Consider the following 11,510-nt stretch of genomic DNA (forward strand, 5'->3'; position numbering starts at 1 on the left):
TGTGTTTTCTTTCGAACCATTTTTTTACCTTAGCAGTGAAACCGCAACTGAGCTTTTTTCAATGCCAAAATTCAAAGTTGGCGCCAGTTCGTACGAGGAATTGGCGGTCGGTTGACAGGTTAGTGGAGGTAGCTGAAGTGACATATCCTCGAGCGATTTTCTTTGCTTAGTAGAAATAACCGGCGAGTGATACATTATCCTGTTGGAGTTTGAACTTCGAGCCATTTTTCTGGTGGAGGGGGGTGTGGCAGTTCCCCTCCAAAATTCGAACTTCCCGCCACCTTCAATGACGTCATTGCCGCCATCTTGGATGACGTTATGCACTGTTGCCAAGGCTACCTTCAATGACGCCATCTGGGATGACGTGTTCGCCGCCATCTTGGATACATCTGGCAACAGTGCAGAGTGGACTGATACACAGGTTGTCCCAATACTTATATGGTGGAAGGTTGTTATGGAAGAGTTTTCCGCCATTGATTTCTCGATATTCCCTCGGGCTATAGCCGTCGACTTGCATGCTAATGACCGGTTCCTCATTTAGTAACATTATGTCGATTGAGCACTACCCGAAAGAAAGCTGGCGAAGGAGAAACTTTCGGATGATAATACCAAGCTATTCAGTTGACCGAGTGTGTCTGAACGCTGCAACAGGGCGACCCCACTACGAAAATTGTCTGTCAATCCACTGATTCATAGGTTCCCATAACTTCGGTTCATCTACGTGGGATTCATGTCTCGTTCTGGGGTGATGTAATCAGAAGCAGTCGTGTGGGTATGCGCTAGTGCGAACTACGCCACACCTCCGTCTCGCGAGCACTAAATGCCTCCGAACTACTCCGTAGAGAAAAAGCGATCTTAGTACCAATTCCTGAACATCGCGGATAGTCTTAGGTAGAAGGAAGGACAGCATAGGTCGTAAATTTTAAACTGTTTATTGCACATGAGTTCCAGCTAGTGTGTAGCTATTTTCAATGCAGTTATATCCAAGTTATTATGACGTATCGTATTTAAATGAGCCGTCATGATTTGGATATAATTGGACCGAAAATGTCTTTGGACAGTAGCTGAAATCGATCTGTAGTAGTCAGAACGAAATTTACCACCGATGTTTCCCTTCTTCCCATCTTGGATCTTATTAACACGGTCGTGGATTACGCTGCTCCTGATGGAAACAAACCTGAGCACAAATAGTTCCATAACGTTCACTCCATTACTGGATGCTAAAGGGGCGACTTTGGTTGAGGCAGCAGCTGCAGAGTTGTGTACTATAATTAGTAGTGCTAACCGTGTTGCTGTGCAGTGGACGTTGGGGAAAGAGGGTAGGATTTTCTTTTGTTAGTTGCGAAAATATTAATCACTAACATTTCCATTAAGACGGAAATGGGCTACGAACGACATCTGCAAATTGTTAACAAACTCATTGTCATTATTTACGTTGACGGTGCCTGATGGATGTATTGCAATCTCTGTCTTCCCTTGCAGTTCTTACTCTCTGCAGCTCCCTCCCATGGAAGTCCATACGTGATATCTTCACAGGTATCCTATCATCATGGTCCTTCTTCTTGTCAGTATTTTCTATACATTCCTTTCTTCATTCCTTACCTTACCTGTACACCTAACTTTCAATGTTCTTCTGTAGCACCACAGCTCAAATGTTTCAATGATCTTTTTCCCGCAATCCGTTGCGCTACCATTCAGCCCCGTGCCCCAAACGTATATTCTCAAATAAAAGTTTGTGTGTGATACGAGTAGACTTCTCTCGGTCAGGAATGCCCTTTTTGCTACCGCCAGTCTGCTTTTAATGTGCCCCTTGCTCCGTCCATTGTGGGTTATATTTCTGCCTGTTGTTGTTGTTGTTGTTGTTGTTGTGGTCTTCAGTCCTGAGACTGGTTTGATGCAGCTCTCCATGCTACTCTATCCTGTGCAAGCTTCTTCATCTTCCAGTACCTACAGCAACCTACATCCTTCTGAATCTGCTTAGTATATTCATCTCTTGGTCTCCCTCTACGACTTTTACCCTCCACGCTGCCCTCCAATACTAAATTCGTGATCCCTTGATGCCTCAGAACATGTCCTGCCAACCGATCCCTTCTTCTGGTCAAGTTGTGCCACGGACTTCTCTTCTCCCCAATCCTATTCAATACCTCCTCATTAGTTATGTGATCTACCCATCTAATCTTCAGCATTCTTCTGTAGCACCACATTTCGAAAGCTTCTATTCTCTTCTTCTCCAAACTACTCATCGTCCATGTTTCACTTCCATACATGGCTACACTCCATACAAATACTTTCAGAAACGACTTCCTGACACTTAAATCTATACTCGATGTTAACAAATTTCTCTTCTTCAGAAACGCTTTCCTTGCCATTGCCAGTCTACATTTTATATCCTCTCTACTTCTACCGTCATCAGTTATTTTGCTCCCCAAATAGCAAAACTCCTTTACTACTTTAATGTCTCATTTCCTAATCTAATTCCCTCAGCATCACCCGACTTAATTCGACTACATTCCATTATCCTCGTTTTCCTTTGGTTGATGTTCATCCTATATCCTCCTTTCAAGACACTATCCATTCCATTCAACTGCTCTTCCAAGTCCTTTGCTGTCTCTGACAGAATTACAATGTCATCGGCGAACCTCAAAGTTTTTATTTCTTCTCTATGGATTTTAATACCTACTCCGAACATTTCTTTTTTTTTTTTTATTGCTTGTTCAATATACAGATTGAATAACATCGGGGATAAGCTACAACCCTGTCTCACTCCCTTCCCAACCACTGCTTCCCTTTCATGTCCTTCAACTCTTATAACTGCCATCTGGTTTCTGTACAAATTGTAAATAGCCTTTCGCTCCCTGTATTTTACCCCTGCCACCTTCACAATTTGAAAGAGAGTATTCCAGTCAACATTGTCAAAAGCTTTCTCTAAGTCTACAAATGCTAGAAACGTAGGTTTGCCTTTCCTTTATCTTTCTTCTAAGATAAGTCGTAGGGTCAGTATTGCCTCACGTGTTCCAGTGTTTCTACGGAATCCAAACTGATCTTCCCCGAGGTCGGCTTCTACTAGTTTTTCCATTCGTGTTTAAAGAATTCGCGTTAGTATTTTGCAGCTGTGGCTTATTAAACTGACTGTTCGGTAATTTTCACATCTGTCAACAACTGCTTTCTTTGGGATTAGAATTATTATATTCTTCTTGAAGTCTGAGGGTATTTCGCCTGTTTCATACATCTTGCTCACCCGGTGGTAGAGGTTTGTCAGGACTGGCTCTCCCAAGTCCGTCAGTAGTTCTAAAGGAATGTTGTCTACTCCGGGGGCCTTGTTTCGACTGAGGTCTTTCAGTGCTCTGTCAAACTCTTCACGCAGTATCGTATCTCCCATTTCATCTTTATCTACATCCTCTTCCATTTCCATAATATTGTCCTCAAGTACATCGCCCTTATATAGACCCTTATATACTCCTTCCACCTTTCCCTTCTTTGCTTAGAAATAGGTTTCCATCTGAGATCTTGATGTTCATGCAAGTGGTTCTCTTATCTCCAAAGGTCTCTTTAATTTTCCTGTAGGCAGTATCTATCTTACCCGTAGTGAGATAAGCCTCTACATCCTTACATTTGTCCTCTAGCAATCCCTGCTTAGCCATTTTGCACTTCCTGTCGATCTCATTTTTGAGACGTTTGTATTCCTTTTTGCCTGCTTCATTTATTGCATTCTTATATTTTCTCCTTTCATCAATTAAATTCAATATTTCTTTTGTTACCCGAGGATTTCTACTAGCCCTCGTCTTTTTACCTACTTGATCCTCTGCTGCCTTCACTACTTCATCCTTCAGAGCTACCCATTCTTCTTCTACTGTATTTCTTTCCCCCATTCCTGTCAATTGTTCCCTTATGCTCTCACTGAAACTCTGTACAACCTCTGGTTCTTTCAGTTTATCCAGGTCCCATCTCCTTAAATTCCCACCTTTTTGCAGTTTCTTCAGTTTTAATCTACAGTTCATAACCAATAGATTGCGGTCAGAGTCCACATCTGCCCCTGGAAATTTCTTACTATTTAAAACCTGGTTCCTAAATCTCTGTCTTACCAGTATATAATCTATCTGAAACTTGTCAGTATCTCCAGGCTTCTTCCATGTATACAGCCTTCTCTTATGATTCTTGAACCGAGTGTTAGCTATGATTAAGTTGTGCTCTGTGCAAAATTCTACCAGGCGGCTTCCTCTTTCATTTCTTAGCCCCAATCCATATTCACCAACTACGTTTCCTTCTCTCCCTTTTTCCACTACCGAATTCCAGTCACCCATGGCTATTAAATTTTTTTCACCCTTCACTATCTGAATAATTTCTTTTATTTCATCATACGTTTCTTCAATTTCTTAGTCATCTGCAGAGCTACTGTAGTAGGCGTGGGCTTTGTATCTATCTATCTTTGCCACAATAATGCGGTCACTATGTTGTTTGTAGTAGCTTACCCGCATTCCTATTTTCCTATTCAGTATTAAACCTACTCCTGCATTACCCCTATTTGATTATGTATTTATAATCCTGTATTCACCAATTCCCACTATATCTAACTTTAACCTATCCATTTCCCTTTTTAAATTTTCTAACCTACCTGCCCTGTTAAGGGATCTGGCATTCCACGCTCCGATCCGTAGAACGCCAGTTTTCTTTCTCTTGATAACGACGTCCTCCTGAGTAGTCCCCGCCCGGAGATCCGAATGGGGGACTATTTTACCTCCGGAATATTTTACCCAAGAGGACGCCATGATCATTTAACCATACAGTAAAGCTGCATGCCCTTGGGAAAAATTACGGCCGTAGTTTCCCCCTGCTTTCAGCCGTTCGCAGTACCTGCACAGCAAGGTCGTTTTGGTTAGTGTTACAAGGCCAGATCAGTCAATCATCCAGACTGTTGCCCTTGCAACTATTGAAAAGGCTGCTGCCCCTCTTTAGGAACCACACGTTTGTCTGGCCTCTCAACAGATACCCCTCCATTGTGGTTGCACCTACGGTACGACTATCTGTATCGCTGAGGCACGCAAGCCTCCCCACCAACGGCAAGGTCCATGGTTTCTGCCTAGATAGCGGAATTGCCTGACTTCATCTGCTTCGTGATCCCAGAATCTGAGTTAAGTTTCTCGCTGTCCTCGTTTCTGCTGCTTCTCATTACTTCCATCTTTATTCGATTTACTCTCAAACCATATTCTGTACGCATTAGACGATTACATTCAACAGATCCTGTAATTGTTGTTCACTTTAGTGAGGATAGCAATGTCATTAGCGAATGTTGTCATTGATATCTTTTCACCATGAATTTTAATCCCAATTTTGAACCTTTCTTTTATTTCTGCTGTTGCTTCTTCGATGTATAGACTGAACAGTAGGGGCGAAAGACTGCAGCCCTGTCTTACACCACTTTCAATCGGAGCACTTTGTTCTTGGTCTTCCGCTTTTATTTTTCCGTCTTGGTGTTTTCGAAGTCGGCAAATCCTATGAAAATGTCTCGAGATTTCTTCAGCTCTGTTTCCATTAACAACTGCAACGCCAGAGCTGCCTCTCTGGTGCTTTTACTTTTCCAAAATCCAAAGTGATCGCCATACAATAGATCCTCGATTCTCTTTTCCTTCTCCACTTGGACGGCAAAGACGATGCTCGCCCTCTGATGGGACGGCGTGGCCTTCTTGTAGCAGCGCTTCGAACAGCTTCGATGTTGCCTGCTGTGCGAGCGGTTCGCACGACCGCTGAACCTCCTTCCTGAGAATTACGTAGCCGTAGATTAATTGCATGTTCTGACAGAACGTGATCGTGGTCTCTTAATTTGCTAAGCGTCTAACTTGAAACGGGAACCCAGTAACAGTTTCAGGTTGGTTATGTAACGCCTTCCAGGGGCAACAAAAATTTCATTTCCAATAATTCACATAATTACCAACCGAATTCAGGAAATTAAAACCCTGTCATTATCTATTCATTACGAGGTATAGCCTTCTATTAAACGTTTTACACAGTAAGATGAGAATTACAGTCAGAAACTCGGCAGTTCCAGAAAATTTGCATTTCTCTTCGGTATATTTTCTGTGTAACCAGGTAGATGTGCGTTTGATATGACCGGAAAAAATTTGTGTTTATATATGACCAGACGTGTATGCACTGTGTAACCCTGTAATGTTCTTAAAATGTGTATATACTCTCGGTAGATTTTATATATCACCAGACTGATGTGCTGTGTATAACCGTCCAGATCCCATTAAATATCTATGTATTGTCGCATCTTATTACATATAGGAGCAGACAGATGTACATTTTTGTAATTCTGCAGTTCTCATGAAATTTGCATTTGTTTTTCGATATGTCGTATATGTGACCAGGCAGATGTGCAATTGTGTATGTGTGCAGCTATCATAAGTTTTGTATATGTTTACGTGATACAGTAATCTCTAGAATTATGCACAAGCCCTAATGACGTGGCGTTAGCACACACGCAGAGCTTGTTATGATGCGAGCTGTGACACATACAGGGTGTTTCAAAAATGACCGGTATATTTGAAACGGCAATAAAAACTAAACGAGCAGCGATAGAAATACACCGTTTGTGGCAATATGCTTGGGACAACAGTACATTTTCAGGCAGACAAACTTTCGAAATTACAGTAGTTACAATTTTCAACAACAGATGGCGCTGCAAGTGATGTGAAAGATATAGAAGACAACGCAGTCTGTGGGTGCGCCATTCTGTACGTCGTCTTTCTGCTGTAAGCGTGTGCTGTTCACAATGTGCAAGTGTGCTGTAGGCAACATGGTTTATTCCTTAGAACAGAGGATTTTTCTGGTGTTGGAATTCCACCACCTAGAACACAGTGTTGTTGCAACAAGACGAAGTTTTCAACGGAGGTTTAATGTAACCAAAGGACCGAAAAGCAATACAATAAAGGATCTGTTTGAAAAATTTCAACGGACTGGGAACGTGACTGATGAACGTGCTGGAAAGGTAGGGCGACCGCGTACGGCAACCACAGAGGGCAACGCGCAGCTAGTGCAGCAGGTGATCCAACAGTGGCCTCGGGTTTCCGTTCACCATGTTGCAGCTGCGGTCCAAATGACGCCAACGTCCACGTATCGTCTCATGTGCCAGAGTTTACACCTCTATCCATACAAAATTCAAACGCGGCAACCCCTCAGCGCCGCTACCATTGCTGCACGAGAGACATTCGCTAACGATATAGTGCACAGGATTGATGACGGCGATATGCATGTGGGCAGCATTTGGTTTACTGACGAAGCTTATTTTTACCTGGACGGCTTCGTCAATAAACAGAACTGGCGCATATGGGGAACCGAAAAGCCCCATGTTGCAGTCCCATCGTCCCTGCATCCTCAAAAAGTACTGGTCTGGGCCGCCATTTCTTCCAAAGGAATCATTGGCCCATTTTTCAGATCCGAAACAATTACTGCATCATGCTATCTGGACATTCTTCGTGAATTTGTGGCGGTACAAACTGCCTTAGACGACACTGCGAACACCTCGTGGTTTATGCAAGTTGGTGCCCGGCCACATCGCACGGCTGACGTCTTTAATTTCCTGAATGAAGATTTCGATGATCGTGTGATTGCTTTGGGCTATCCGAAACATACAGGAGGCGGCGTGGATTGGCCTCCCTATTTGCCAGACATGAACCCCTGTGACTTCTTTCTGTGGGGACACTTGAAAGACTAGGTGTACCGCAGGAATCCAGAAACAATTGAACAGCTGAAGCAGTACATCTCATCTGCATGTGAAGCCATTCCGCCAGACACGTTGTCAAAGGTTTCGGGTAATTTCATTCAGAGACTACGCCATATTATTGCTACGCATGGTGGATATGTGGAAAATATCGTACTATAGAGTTTCCCAGACCGCAGCGCCATCTGTTGTTGAAAATTGTAACTACTGTAATTTCGAAAGTTTGTCTGCCTGAAAATGTACTGTTGTCCCAAGCATATTGCAACAAACGGTGTATTTCTATCGCTGCTCGTTTAGTTTTTATTGCCGTTTCAAATATACCGGTCATTTTTGAAACACCCTGTATTAGCGCCTCTCCTGCTAGCGCCATCTCGCGACGCCGCCTGCAGTGTAAGTACAGAGCCGGAGTTTCGGCAGTACCTGGCGTGCGCTCGTGTGTCATGGGGACACTCAACATTTATAATGACACCTCTCTTGGACGCCTACGTGCTACTTACGACAATTTTGTAAGGCCTGCGTGTTACAGGTAACTATTTGTTGTGGCCACCAGACATCACGGCGCCTAGAGTATCAGCAACCAAACTGACAGCCTGCAGCCGCGGGTTGCCCGCGTCGCGGGCACACCGAAGCACTACACAACCGACAGGCACTGTTGATGAACGGCCACAACAACAACAACAACAACACAGCAAAGACACCAGCGGCCACCAGGGGCCACTACCGGCCCATGTAAACATAAGGAAGGGGTCACTGCAGATCCCGGAACTATTTTCACACTTCAAACCACGTGATGGAAAATAGTTCCGAGGTACTCATCCGCCGAAGCGCTCTAAAGGCCGGCGCTCGGCCGCACATCGACAGTTCATCGACCGCCAGCAGACGTGGATAGTTGCTGCCCCGGCAACCCAGCTCGGATCTTCTCGCTGATCTCTGGATTAGGCTCGGTATATCGGAGAAGTCTCTGGCGGAGACTAGTAGGAAATTATTTCTGTTGTTTTCTATCTTATCCTTGTATGTAGTTGTGATTCGAAGACGGATCACTGTTTTGTCTTGGTGTTATACTTGGAGAATTTGTTTTGGTTAGTTGAACAGTCCAATAAATTGTTTTCGGACTTTGATCGTTAGTTTCTTCTGCTTACGCAGACATAACACTAAGGACATCACAAACATCCATGCCCGAGGCAGGATTCGAACCTGCGACCGTAGCGGTTCCAATGATGTTGTTATGTGGTACGATGTGCCCTACAAGTCTGTCTCTTCTTGTTTGGGTGTGCCTCCACAGAGATCTGGTTTCCTGTACTCTTCTAAGCACCTCTTCATTTGTTACTTTGTGTCTCCAGCTGATCTTCATCATCCTTCTATAGCACCACACCTCCAGGGCCTCTAGCCGTCTTCTCTCTTCTCTTCCAATCCAAGTTTCACATCCGTATAGGGCCACACTTCAACCGAAAGCTTTCATGATACGTTTCCTTATTTTCAGACTGATGCTGTTGCTGGTGAGTAAGTTTCTCCTCAGATTAAATGCAATTTTGGCCAGTTTGCTCGCAATTTCTTTCCAGCTTCTACCATCCGTTGTGATTTTGCTTCAGAGGTAGGTAAATTCCTCTATCACTTCCAGCTCCTCTCTTCCAATCTTCATTCTCTTCTGTACTGCATACCATCACTTTAGTCTTTTTCTTGTTTCTTCTCATTCCATATTGATTGCATAGAATCCTTTCCATTGTTCTGAGGACTTCCTCTAAATTTTCTTTTATCTCCGTGACAATAACATCATCTGCATAACGTAGTATGTCTACCTTCTGCCCATCACACGGATGCCTTTGTACTTCATTCCACTTTTCCTCAGTACTCTGAACATCAACATCATAACGTTATCAAATGCCTTTTACAGGCCTACAAAGGCAATATAAGTTGGTTTATTTTTCTATAATTGCTTTTCGATAAGGAGTCTCAGTGCCAGAATCGCTTCTCTTGGTCCCAGTCGCCTTCTGAAACCAAACTGATCTTCACTCAGCATATCCTCCACCATCTCTTTAATTCTCTTCAGAATCATTTTTATGAGAATTTTTGACGCATGAGATAACAGGTTTAAAGTTCAGTACTGTTCACATTTTGTAGCTGCTGCCTTGTTTAGTGTGGGAACAATGACGCATTTCTGGAAGTCTGTCGTTCTCTCTCCTGTGTTATAGATGGACCTAATAAGTTTACGCAGCATCGTTTTCATGCTGTCACCAGCATTCTTTATTAGTTCTGCAGGGATATCATCAATACCTGTTGTTTTGTTGTCTTGCAGTTTTTTTTAGAGCTCTGTCAAAATCCTCTCGCAGAATATCATTTTCCTTGTTATATTCGTCTTCTTGCTCTTCTCTTCCTATCACTTCCTCCGAAAGCGGTGTTCCGGCATACAACTCCTCCATGTATTCTTTCTATCTCTTCCTTTCCTTGTCCATCAGTCGCGTTTTTGTATAATCTCCTGTTTTCCATAAGCTCAATAACATCTGCTGTAATCCATTTCCTCTTGTTTTTGGGTTTTGTTTTTCCAACTATCTTTTCTGCTTATTTATATATACCAGATTTAATTTGATCCCAGTTTTCATTTACTTTACCATGTTGAATATTTTTAACTAGGTTGTATGTTTCGTGAGCATAGCGTTTTTCCAGTCTCTCGGACTTCGGTTTCTCTAGTTCCCATTTAAGTTTTACTGTCTTCTTCTTCTTCTTCTTCTTCTTCTTCTTCTGTAGACATTTGAATCTGAGTGGACGTTTCATCAGGACCAGGTTATGGTGACTGCTTATGTCTGCAGATGGATAGCTCCTGTAATCTACTTCCTGGTTCCTAAAACGTGCTTTCACTAGAGTGTAATCAATCTGCAGTCTGCTCCGGTCTCCAGGGGCCTTTCATATGTATTTTCTTCGTCTGTGATGTTAGAAAAGTGTGTGTGCAACGACTTGTAAGCGTCGTAAACAATATTTTTGTCAAGCCTTGTCTTAAAGATAGGACATGTTTCAACTTTTTCATTATGCAACAGTTCGAGTAGGATGGCTTGTTCATCATGATTTTCTTCCAGTAGTAAGTACAACAATAATTTGCGATCACTGATTTGAAAAAAGTGAGTCTATTTCCACGAAATGTTCGCGACTGAGCTGCAAGCTACAGCACTTGGCCGCCAGCGCGCACGAGTCAAGCACTTTAACTTCTACTTTTTCAGTTGTGTACTGAGATATGACTTTCGTTCCAAATTTAAAAACAATTTCCATATATTAGCTGCATTTATTTCGCTGCAACGTATCACCTAAACCGGACGAAAAGTAAAGTAGCCGGCGACCACATTTTTTCACTGCAAACCCTTCAAAATTCATGCTACATAATACTTGAAAAATAGGTATCATAGTAACTTTCACCAATGCCGACAAAATAGACGCTTTATCATCAGTCTATAATTTGAAATTATAATGTATGCAAATATGAACTTTTTGTGCTTCAGAATCGAGTGAGAGGTATTTTATAGCGAAGAAAACCCACGGAACCGATAGAAGTGGTTTTTAATTCCTTAAGAGAAGATTCCTTATAGAAAAACTAACTACAGGAGTTGACGTAGTTTCGTTTCTTTGATATACAGTATTTTTTACAGCAAGAATTTCGGAAACTTATTTTCCTCGTGCACTGCTGTCAGCCGCATTACGGGAACCGCTCACTGCCTGTGTGGCGTTCCCCCGCCGCTGCTGCCGTTGCGGCGAGAACCGAGCCGCGAGGTCGCTCGAGAGTGCTGGCCAGGCCTTCAGCGACGTCCAA

The sequence above is a fragment of the Schistocerca americana genome, chromosome 9, assembly GCF_021461395.2.
Source record: "Schistocerca americana isolate TAMUIC-IGC-003095 chromosome 9, iqSchAmer2.1, whole genome shotgun sequence".
Lineage (NCBI taxonomy): Eukaryota > Metazoa > Arthropoda > Insecta > Orthoptera > Acrididae > Schistocerca > Schistocerca americana.